Source organism: Peromyscus eremicus, chromosome 5 (genome assembly GCF_949786415.1).
Source record: "Peromyscus eremicus chromosome 5, PerEre_H2_v1, whole genome shotgun sequence".
Taxonomy (NCBI): Eukaryota; Metazoa; Chordata; class Mammalia; order Rodentia; family Cricetidae; genus Peromyscus; species Peromyscus eremicus.
This window is the reverse complement of record NC_081420.1, coordinates 88,217,488-88,228,341: the sequence shown is the minus strand read 5'-3', so window position 1 is coordinate 88,228,341 and position 10,854 is coordinate 88,217,488.

Sequence of the window (10,854 nt, the reverse complement as noted above, 5' to 3'; positions counted from 1 at the left end):
GGCCATGGATGAAAGCTGGGGCTGATGGGGGTAGAGACGGAAAGAGGCTGAGGTCCAGAGGCTACTAGCAAGAAGCCAGATGGGTTATAAAGATCCCAACTGGGATGTCTGGGCTTGAGAGTCCATCCAAACATGCTACTTTCCATGCCATGGGTCAGCCACCTTTCCGGGCTGTGGGAGACCAGCTCCCACATGTATTTACCCCAGGAACACTTGAGGAATGAGGGATAAGAGACTTGGGTAGAAATAAAGAGGGGAGAGAAACAGAGAGAAAACAGGATAGCCTCGAGTGAGCCTGGATCCTCATCCACTGGCCCAGAACTTTATTCCAAAGCGCTAGTTATAACAATGCCAAGGGGCGGGGCAAAGGACCTCCCCCTTGCTAGTTATAGCCAAGTGTAGACCCTAACAAATACCTGGTACTCAGGCCCGTGATCAAATCATCCTCTTATGCAGTCCTGCTGGGTAAAGCCACTAGGAAACTTAGTGAGCTCCAACACCAGGCCTTTCATAATCAGAAGCCAGGGCCATATTCTGAGCCAGGGCTCAGAGAGAGTAACTTTCCTGAGCACACACTGCTGGGACACAGACTCTCCTGATGGCAAGCTGAGGGCTCTTTCCATTGCAGCCTGTCTTGATGTCTTGGCAGACACTTCCAGGGAAGAGAATGCCCTGTGGGTTTGGGTTTGGGGGCCTGGTTGTTGTTACGTCATGTGCGGCAGCATATGTGTGGAGGTCAGAGGATGACTTTTTGTGATTCTCTCCTTCCACCATGGGGGTGCTGGGGACTGAACGCATGTCATCAGGCTGTGTGGCAAGCTCCTGTACCCACTGAACCATCGTGTTGGCCCTGTGGGTTTTTAAGCATTTGTTGTCATTTAAGATAGGTCTGCCGATGGGCAGGAGCCTCTGAGAAAGGCACCAGAGACTGGCTTGGCCCAGGGATTCCACTGCACTCTGAAGCAGGGACCCAGCATGTACTGAAGAACTCTGCACGGAAAATGCCTGATACACACAGGACAAGGAAGATGGCTCAAGGTATCGGAGCCAGAGAGGAAAGCAGTGGCAAGGGGTCTCTCCCCACCTCCGCGTTCCTGGCCACTGTCACCACACATCCCACTGCTCTGCCCACCTGGACCACGGCAGCCTCATGTCTGGCCTGCTGCCATCCTCACTCTGTGCCTACCCAGTGGCCAGAGCCACCCTAAAGGAAGATGTCATCACACCACCCCTCCCCGAAAGACTCTCAAGGCTTCCTGCTGTGGTTCACAAGACTTTTTTTTCAAATTCACCTGTCACCAAATTTCTAATTTCAGCCAGGACTGCCGCCCCCCCCCCTTCAGCCAACCTCAGCTCTTGCCAGTGCCTCGAACTCCTCAGCCTTTCCTTGCCCAGCCTCCTCCTGAGCAGAGCAGCCTCACACTGCCACACTCAGCTCTTCATGCCTGCAGGGCAACGCTCAGCCTGGGACCCCTGAGAGCCTTCTGCATCCCCGGTGCCACTCTTGAACCTAGCTGAACTTATCTGTTCCCCACCTCCCGTAAAGACACCTGTCAGCCCTGCCACTGTCCCCTCCGCACATACCCAGGTGCTAGGCACCTAGTCACTGGGATGTGACCACTTGCTCACAGTAGCAGGGCCCAGGTGGGGGTCTGGGACACGTGAGCTTGCTGCCCAGAGTCAGGACAGAAAGGACCTTCCCAAGGCAACGGGAGCCGAACATGGAGAGCCTCACAGGCTTCAACAGGTGATCAGGGAGCCACTAGCCAGAGGAATTCCCAGTGGGATCTGGGAGCATAAAGCCATCAGGAAGGTGTCAAAGCGGACCATGAGGTCAGAGGGAGACATGGACCAGGCTCAGACAGAGTGAAGCCAGCATGCCCCCAAAATGGTCATGTGCTAATCCCTGGCCCCTGTGCAGATGTCACTTCCAAAGGGACTCTGTGGGTGGGACTGAGTCCAGGACCCTGAGATGAAGAGCATCTTTGATGGCTCAGATGGTCCCAGCTCATAATCATATGAACATAGCAGTTACACCTGCAGTCCCAGCTCTCAGGAGGTGGAGGCAGGAGGATTGGAAGTTTAAGGCCATCCTTATCTATCTCAACTGTTCAAGGCCAGTGTGGGTGTCCTGGTGGAAGGTCCACCTCAACTCCCCTCCCCCATCTCTTTCCCCAAACCCGCCCCCTTTAAAGCCCGCCAAATACATCTCCTCCCCGAGAAATGCTCAAGACCGCTCCCATAGGGGTTTAAACTGCATCCCAGAAAACAGACACCTGGTTTTTCGGTCTCTCATCCCCCATCTCCTCTCTGGGGGGCTGGAGAATCACCTGGGAATGCTCTTTACCCATTAAACCAGGGCTTTTTCTAATTCAGTCTGATTTGGTCTGATTTGGATTGCTGCGTTGGCGGAGAGGCTTATCAGGGTGCAGAAACCTTTCAGTGGGTTGTGACACCTTGACTTAAAAAAAAACACACACACACAAAGCAAAGCTGGTGGTGGTGACACACACCTTTAATCCCAGCACTCAAGGGAGACAGAGACAGACAGATCTCTCTGAGTTCTAGGCCATCCTGGCTTACAGAGTGAGGTCCAGGACAGCCAGGGCTACACAGAGAAACCCTGTCTCAAAAACAAAACAAAAAAAAACAGTACTGAAAAACAAAACAATAAAAACAAAAACATACACTGGAGGTGTAGGGGAAGAGAAGGAGACCCTGCACCTCCCTCACTGTAGACCTTAATGAGTTGAAATTGCTCTCAGTGTAGTGACTCTGGGACCTGAAAAGCCTATAGGCGGGGGATGTTCTTTGAGGGAGAGGCAGTCGATTCCCAGTCATCCCCAAGCAGGACTGGGGGGCAGTGGCAGGAAATGAAGCCATCCCCCAAAGGCTGCCTAGAGTCAGTTACAGTGGGATGCATCAGCTCTGTGTCTAACACAAAGTCAAGGTGCAGACAGAGCTTCCTGTGCTCAGGAGTCACAGCTTGTCCTGGAAGGTTTTCCTCCCTGTCTTAGGAACCACCACAGGACAGGAGACAGGCCCCTCCACTGCACCACAGACCTTTGAGAGAGTTCTTCCTGGGTACAGCAAGGCCATATAGCCTTATGCCCACTAGGTGGCACTCGTTGCTGCAAAATTAATTGCAACTGCTCAGTTTAAAAATTTCAAAACCTTGGCTTTGCAGAGCTTGATGACACATACCTGAAATCCCAGGGCTCAGACGATGACGCAGGAAAATCGGGGGTTCAATGCCAGCTTCAGATACATGAACCCTATCTCAAATCATCAAAATAATAAGGGTTTTGTTTGTTTGTTTGTTTTGTTTGTTTGTTTGTTTGTTTAATGAATGGAGAAGGTGGGGGCAGGAGCAATAAGAACACTAGGTGCTCTTCCAGGGAAACCAGGTTTGATTCCCAGCGTCCACATGGCAGTTCACAACCATCTGTGACTCTGGTGTCAGGGGACCCAACACCTTCTTGCCTTCAAAGGCATTGCCTGTACGTGGTACACAGACATACATTCAGTCAAAAGTAATAAAATTAAATTTAAAAATAAAGAATGCAGAAGGGGCTGCTTCTGCAGAGGACACAGATTTGGTTTCTAGCTCCCATGTGGCAACTCACAACCCTGTAATTCCTATCCTAGGAGATCTGACGCCCTCTTCTGGCCCCCATGGGGACACATACACATGGTGCACATACATACATGCAGGAAAAACACTGGTAAAATGAAAACAGTCCTTCTTGTGTTTTTGCTTTGTTTTTGAGACAGGGTCTCTATGGTGGTTTGAAAGAGACCAGCCCTGCATAGGTTCATGTATTTGAATGTTTGGATGCTTCGTCACCAGGGAGTGGAACTCTTTGAAAGGATTAGAAGGACTAGGCAGTATGGGCTTGTTGGAGGAAGTGTGTCACTGGGGGTGGGCTTTGAGGTGTAAAAGCCCATTCCAGACCCAATCTCTTCCCCTCTCTGCCTGCAGATAAGAATATAGTTCTCAGCTCCTCTCCAACATCATGCCTGCCGCCATACTTCCTGCCATGAAGATAATAGACTGAACATTTGGAACTGTAAGCCAGCCCCCAGTTAAATGCATTCTGTTATAAGAGTTGCCGTGATCATGATTTCTTCCTAGTTAGGGTTACTATTACTGTGATGAAACACCATGACAAAAGCAGCTTGAGGAGGAAAGAGTTTATTGGCTTACACTTCCACATCATAGTCCATCACTGAAGGAGGCCAGGACAGGAACTCAAGCAGGGCAGGAACCTGGGGGCAGGAGCTGATGCAGAGGCCATGGAGGGGTGCTGCTTACTGGATTGTTCCTCATAGCTTGCTTGGCCTCCTTTCTTACAGAACCCAGGACCACTAGCACAGGACCCCACCAGCAAAGGGCTGGACCCTCCCCCATCAATCACTAAGAAAATGCCCCCCAGGCTTGGCTACAGCCCAGACTTAGAGTGGCATTTTCTCAATTGAAACTCCCTCTCTCTGATGGCTCTAGCTTGTGTTAAGTTGACACTACAGTGTCTCTTCACCATGATAGACAGTGACTAAGACAGTCTCTCTATTCTGTAACTCTGGCTGTCTTGGAACTCACTATGTAGACCAGGCTGGCCTCGAACTCATAGTAAGTTCTGCTTCCTGAGTGCTGGAAATAAAGGCATGCATCACCAAAATAACTCTTTTTAAAAACAAAAAGGAACATAGTAGTCCTAATTTGCAAGAAGGTTTCAGATGCATCAGAGGGCTGCTGTGTAACCCACACTGCCTCTCATCTGCCGTCACCACTGGGGACTTCTCTAGTACATTCTCACCATTCGAGACTGGCATTGACACATTGTGACTAACTAAAGACTACACTCTAGCCAGACTGGGTGGCTCAGGCTTGTCTTTCCAGCTACTCCATGGCCAAGGCAGGAGGAATCCAAAGTGAAGCTCTGCCTGCCCTACAGAATAAGACCTGAAAAGCCTGGGGGAGAGGGAGGGAGAAAGTTAGAGAGAGAGGGAGAGAAAGGGAGGTAGAGGGGGAAGGAGGGAGGAAGCGAGGGAGGGAGAGAGCGAGGGAGAGCACCACTTCAGTTAGTGAAGTACTTGCCACACAACAAGGACCTGTTTTACTCCCAGCTCCCACATAAACAGCCAAGTACAGAGTGTGCTTGCATCTGAGACCCAGCACTAGGGAGGCTGAGACAGAGACAGGACGATCCCTGGGACTCGCTGACTAGCCTGGTTATTAGTGTGCCCCCCTGACTCAAAGAGCAGGGTAGAGAGTGAAGGAGGAAGATGATACATAGACACATATCAAAAAAAAAAAATGTTTGGTGTATAAACAATAGCTCATGGGTCTCACCTCTTCCCACACCAAAAAAGTTACACCAGTAAAACCTACCCAGTCTCCTTAATAGGAACTCCAGCAAAGAACACACAGAAAAGAAGTATGAATCCAGTGAGGAGGCAGGTTCGTCCCATCCCCCACGATGGCCAAAGCCCAAGCCCTGAGAGCTGTGTTCCATCCTGCACCCGGAAGGATTTGCCCACAGCGGGTGCTTAAACAGTGGCCGTTGAGCTGAGGCTGGCTCAGTTGGTGGAATGCTTGCCTGGCATACATGAAGCCCTGGGGTCCATCCCCAGTGCCACATTAACTGATTGAACACAGTGTTCATGCCTGTAATCCTAGCACTTGGAGGTGGAAGCAGGAGGATTAGAAATTCAAGGCTCATCCTCAGCTACATAGTCAGTTTGAAGCCAGCCTGGGCTACCAGAGACCCTGACTCAAACAAAGTGACTGTGGAACATTCGGCTGATGACTCCCCCATCCGCAGCAGCTCAGTCCCACCACAAACAGGAGCCTGCCTCTCACCTGGCTCAACACCTGCCCATGCCTGCCTGCCCCGTGTCTGTTCCCTCCTACTTCCCCAGCGCCTTCATCTCTGCCTAGAACAAGCTTCCTCATCTCTCCCCCTCCTCCCCACCCCTCCCCCCTCAGGTCTCTGCTGAGATGCCCCCTCAGAACCTTCACATCCCCTCGAAACCTCCCAGTCCCATCCCTGAGATGAAGGAACAGGACAGCAGACATCTGTGCTGACAACCCAAGCCATGACCAGACCCCACAGGGAGCCGGGGGCAGAGCCCTGGAGGACACTCTGCCCTCCGCCCCACTGCTGTCCCCACCCCGGGTCTGCAGTCACCATGCAGAGCTAGTGTTTCCCCAGGCTTCCAGCAAAGGCTGGCTTTGAGGTGTCACTCCGAGTTCAGCCCACACACCTCACAGTGGGAGGCTCTGTGCTTCTGTTTTGCGAAGAAGAAGCCCGGGTCTCTTGTCTTCCTCCAGAGCCATAAAAGGTGGCAAAGTCTCCCAGCTGCTGAAGTCCCCTGTGCACAGCTCAGCAGGGAGAGTTTGCGGCTTTGCTGAGAGAGGCCCATGGCTGCCTGCTCACCTGTGTCCCTGAGAGGAGAGATTGCCTTATAGGGCCAAGAGCAGCCACCCACTAGCCACCAAGCGCAGACCAGGGAGGGTGGCGGAAGTGCTCAGTTTCACAAGAGGCTGGCGAGGCCTCTGTGCTGGTGGCTATCTAACTCTCTACAGAAGGGCCAGGGTGCCTTGGGTGAAGAAGCAGGTGTTCAAGTCAAATAAGGTCGGCTAACTTCCGGCCCGGTGGTTAAAATGAACCACACCCAGGCTAGAGCTGGAAACAGAGTATCTCGTTTATCCCTCAAAACAACTCTGTAGGGTGGGTAGGGGTGGGTAGGGGCGGGCAGGGGCCGGTAGGGGTGGGTAGTCTCATCAGTCCCACTCAGGAGAGAAGGCCATGTCTGGAAGATCAGGAGCTGGTCCACCAAGTAAGCAGCAAGTGGGGCCACAGCTCCTTAGCTCTGCCTCCAGGGCAGCCCCACTAGAGAGACACCCGAGGGCCGCAGGGGGCTGCAGCTGTGCCCGGCATCACAGCAGCCGCAGGCTGGACTTGGCTACGGGAAGGAAGCATGGCTGGTCTGAATGGAGGTGTAAGTGTGAAGGTGAAACACACCAGTGTTGGTGGTGTTAAACCAGGTAAAATATGGGGCCAGTTAGAGGGCCCGGTGAGTAAAGGGGCTTGCCACCAAGCCTGATGACCTCGGTTCAATCCCCAGGACCCACATAGTGGGAGTGTACTGACGCCTACAAATTGTCCTCTGACCTGCACACACACACACACACACACACACACACACACACACACACACACACGGACAGACGGACAGATGGGGTGCCGGGGGAGAGGGGAAGAGAGAGAATTTTCAAAGAAGTTAAAATGTTTTGGATTTTTTTTTTTCCGAGACAGGGTATCTCTGTGTAGCTTTGCGCCTTTCCTGGGACTCACTTGGTAGCCCAGGCTGGCCTCGAACTCACAGAGATCCGCCTGGCTCTGCCTCCCGAGTGCTGGGATTAAAGGCGTGAGCCACCACCGCCCAGCATGTTTTGGATTTTAAAGCTGTGTTGAAATGAGATAATTTTGCATGGTCTTACATGCCCTTCATGCAGTTTCCCCCACAGGGACCTTTACAACAGACACACAATATCCAAACCAAGACAGATGACGACGGGTGTGACACATAGACCTAGTGCAGTAATTGTGCTGGGAGCGTAGCTGGGGCAGCGCTGGCTGAAACAGACAAAGAACACCATCCTCTCGCCCCGTAAAGACCGGCTTGCCCATCCCCCAATGCCTCTAGTCCGAGTGAGTCCTCTGGGACAGTCCCCAGATGATTCACCTTGCAGAAGATAGACCACACAAATTAACCACTCAAGGTAGGAACCACTAGGGAAGGCAGAATCCCACGTGAGATGTGTATGCTGTTTCTCTTTACAGTTCAGATGTTGGCAGGGCTCCTGGGTGTGGAGACAGCTCTGTTGGTAGGCTTCTTGCCATGGAAGCATGAAGACTTGGTTCTGATCCCCAGACCTGTTTTTTTAAAGAAAAAAAAAAAAAAAAAAAAAAGCCAGGCCTAGTGGTGTGTGCTCAGAATTCCGGCACTAGAGGGTGGAGCAGAAACAGGCTAGCACATGCCAGCAAAGTGGACAGTGCCTCAGGAGGGACACCATGGATGTTCTCTGGCCTCCACATGCATGCATACACATACACACACACTGGCACACACATATACACATAGCATTTCAGACCCCAGATACTACCAGCTTCCTTAGGGGAGCCTGGGGGCGGGGGGCCCCCCCGGAATCCAAGCCTGTAAAATCATTGCATGATTAGCCATGCATCTGCACAGCTGTTGAGTACCTACTGTGTGCCAGCGAGGGAGGAGGCCTGAGAGCAGACACCCCATAATGATGTGGTAGAAGTGAGTGAGGGGTCCACTGCACACAAAGAGTTGAGGCAGGAGTGTTACTCAGAAAGCTGAGTTGTCCCCACTGCTCCACAGACAGGGAGTGGGCCAAGGACTGAGGAGCCAAATGAAGGAGGGGTGATTGTGGCTCACACATAAAGACGCCATCTGTCAGCCCTGGAGGGAAGCGCAGGGAGGAGGCAGCCCCGCCCACACATCGATCAGACTTCAGAACGGGGCGGGGCGCCAGGGGGAATACACGGTGGTAGCTCAGGCTGTCCTGTCTGTGGCTCTTCCCTACAGCGGCCCTACGACACGAACACCCAGATCTGTCCTCAAAGCTCAGCCATGCTGTTCTGGCAAACTCCTCTGGCTGAGGCCACCGTGAGAGAGAGAGGCTGGTGTGCGGGGACAGAGCGGCGCTCAGGCAGCCTGGGTACTTCAGACAACTGGGATATTCCAGGCTGTCACCGGGGAGGCTCATGGCCCTACTTTCTCTGCTAATGGAGAATGTGGAGGGAATTGGTAGGTGACCCCCAGCTGGGCCTCTTGCCAGGCAGAAGGGCAGAGAGTTAGCAGTGGAGGGGTGCCCACCAGCAGAGTAACAGCCCTTTAGTACAGACGTCAGCACAGCTTCCTGACGCTTAGAAGAAAGAAAGGTAGGTACCTCTGCCTCTCACCTCATCTCTAAGAAAGGCCTTGTGTGGCATCAGAGCATCCCTGAAGCCCCCAGATTGTGAAAGTGATGGGCTGTCCTCATGCTGGGATGTGAAGAAAAGCCCACATCCTCACATACACCTCACCTACACACACACACACACACATACACATACACCCTCTCTCTCATATACACACACCTCTCTCTCTCTCTCTCTCTCTCTCTCTCTCACACACACACACACACACACACACACACACACACACCCTCTCTCTCATATACACACACACCTCTCTCTCTCTCTCTCTCTCTCTCTCTCTCTCTCTCTCTCTCTCACACACACACACACACACACACACACACACACACACACACAAATACCGGGCATTTTCTTCCTAACATACAAGTGTTGTAAACTATTAAAAAAAAGTCTGAGAGAAGATTTGAGAAAAAAAAAATCTCAGCCGGACCTCGGAGCTGTCATCCCAGCTGCTCAGGAATCTGAGGCAGGAGGATTGAAAGTTTAAGGCCAACTTGGGCAACTCAGTGAGACTGTCTCAAAATAAACAGAGAGAGAGAGAGAGAGAGAGAGAGAGAGAGAGAGAGAGAGAGATGAGCATGTAGCTCAGTGTTAGAAGGCTTAGTATGCAGAAGACTTGGTGCGTGAAAAGAAGAGAGAGAGAGGTGTTGAGGGAGAGAGAAGAATAGGGAGGGAGGGAGGGAAAGAGAGGAAGAGAAAGAAAGACAATCTCATCTCCACCCAGGGCTCCCTCAGCAGCCGCCACTAGAGGTCCCGAGGGGGTGTCGCACACTTACGTGAACACACATTCACATCCACCTGTCCCCTTACACACGGGACACCACCCACAGTGTCACACCTGCTCTTTCCCTCCACGTAAGCACGCATTCAGTGCTCACACAAGTCTGCCTGCACTTTCCCAGCATGTGAAAGGAGCGAGGGCGTGGTCGTGTACCCCGTCAATCCCTTCCTGCTGGGCACAGCAGCTACTCTGCCCATCGCTCTATGGACGGGCTTGTACCTAACATCCTTGCACAGGCGTCTTTATACAGAAGGGCTAATGTCGGGGGCATCTAGACCTGCACGCTCCCTGGGCCAATGCAGCAAGCACAGGGCCAGTGTACAGCTAGCTGCACTCAGATTTTTGCCACCAAGTACATTTTTTAAAAGGTAAAACAATTTGTCATTGCCCAACTCATTAAAAAAAAAAATCATCCTAGGCTGGCTGTGGTGGGCCACACCTTTCATCCCAGCACCCGGAGGCACGCAGACTCCTGTGAGTCTGACTCCAAGTGGTCTACACAGCAAGGTCCAGGCCAGCCAGGACTACACAGGGAGACCCTGTCTCAAAATAAGATTTAAAAAATTATCTTAACAACTGAATCTTAGAAGGGACTAGAATCTTTAAAAGCCACCAAGTCTTAGACTGGCAGGATGGCTTGGTGGGAAGGCATTCGTCATGAAGCCTGGTGACCTGAGTTGATCTCTGGGACCCATGTAAAGGGGAAAGGAGAAAACCCACTCCACAGAATTGTCCTCCGACCTCCACATGCACCCAATAATAATACATTTACAAAAACAAACGCCCAGATGATACTTTGCCTGTGGATTTCTAGCTTCCTGGACTGAGAGACGGTTTCCGTTGCATCAGGTCAGGCAGTCTCGGTGTTAGAGTGCCCAGTACCAACCAAGTCAATGTGTCCCTTTGCAGATGGATCGTAGACACAGATGACCTCTCTGCTGACAGGCTTCCAGCTGTCACTTCTGGGAGGAGGGAGACAGAGTGCACACTCACCTTGTGGCTCCAGCTCAGGTGTCCCTGAACATCTTGGTAGAGGGGTTCCCCAGGCTCCTTCCT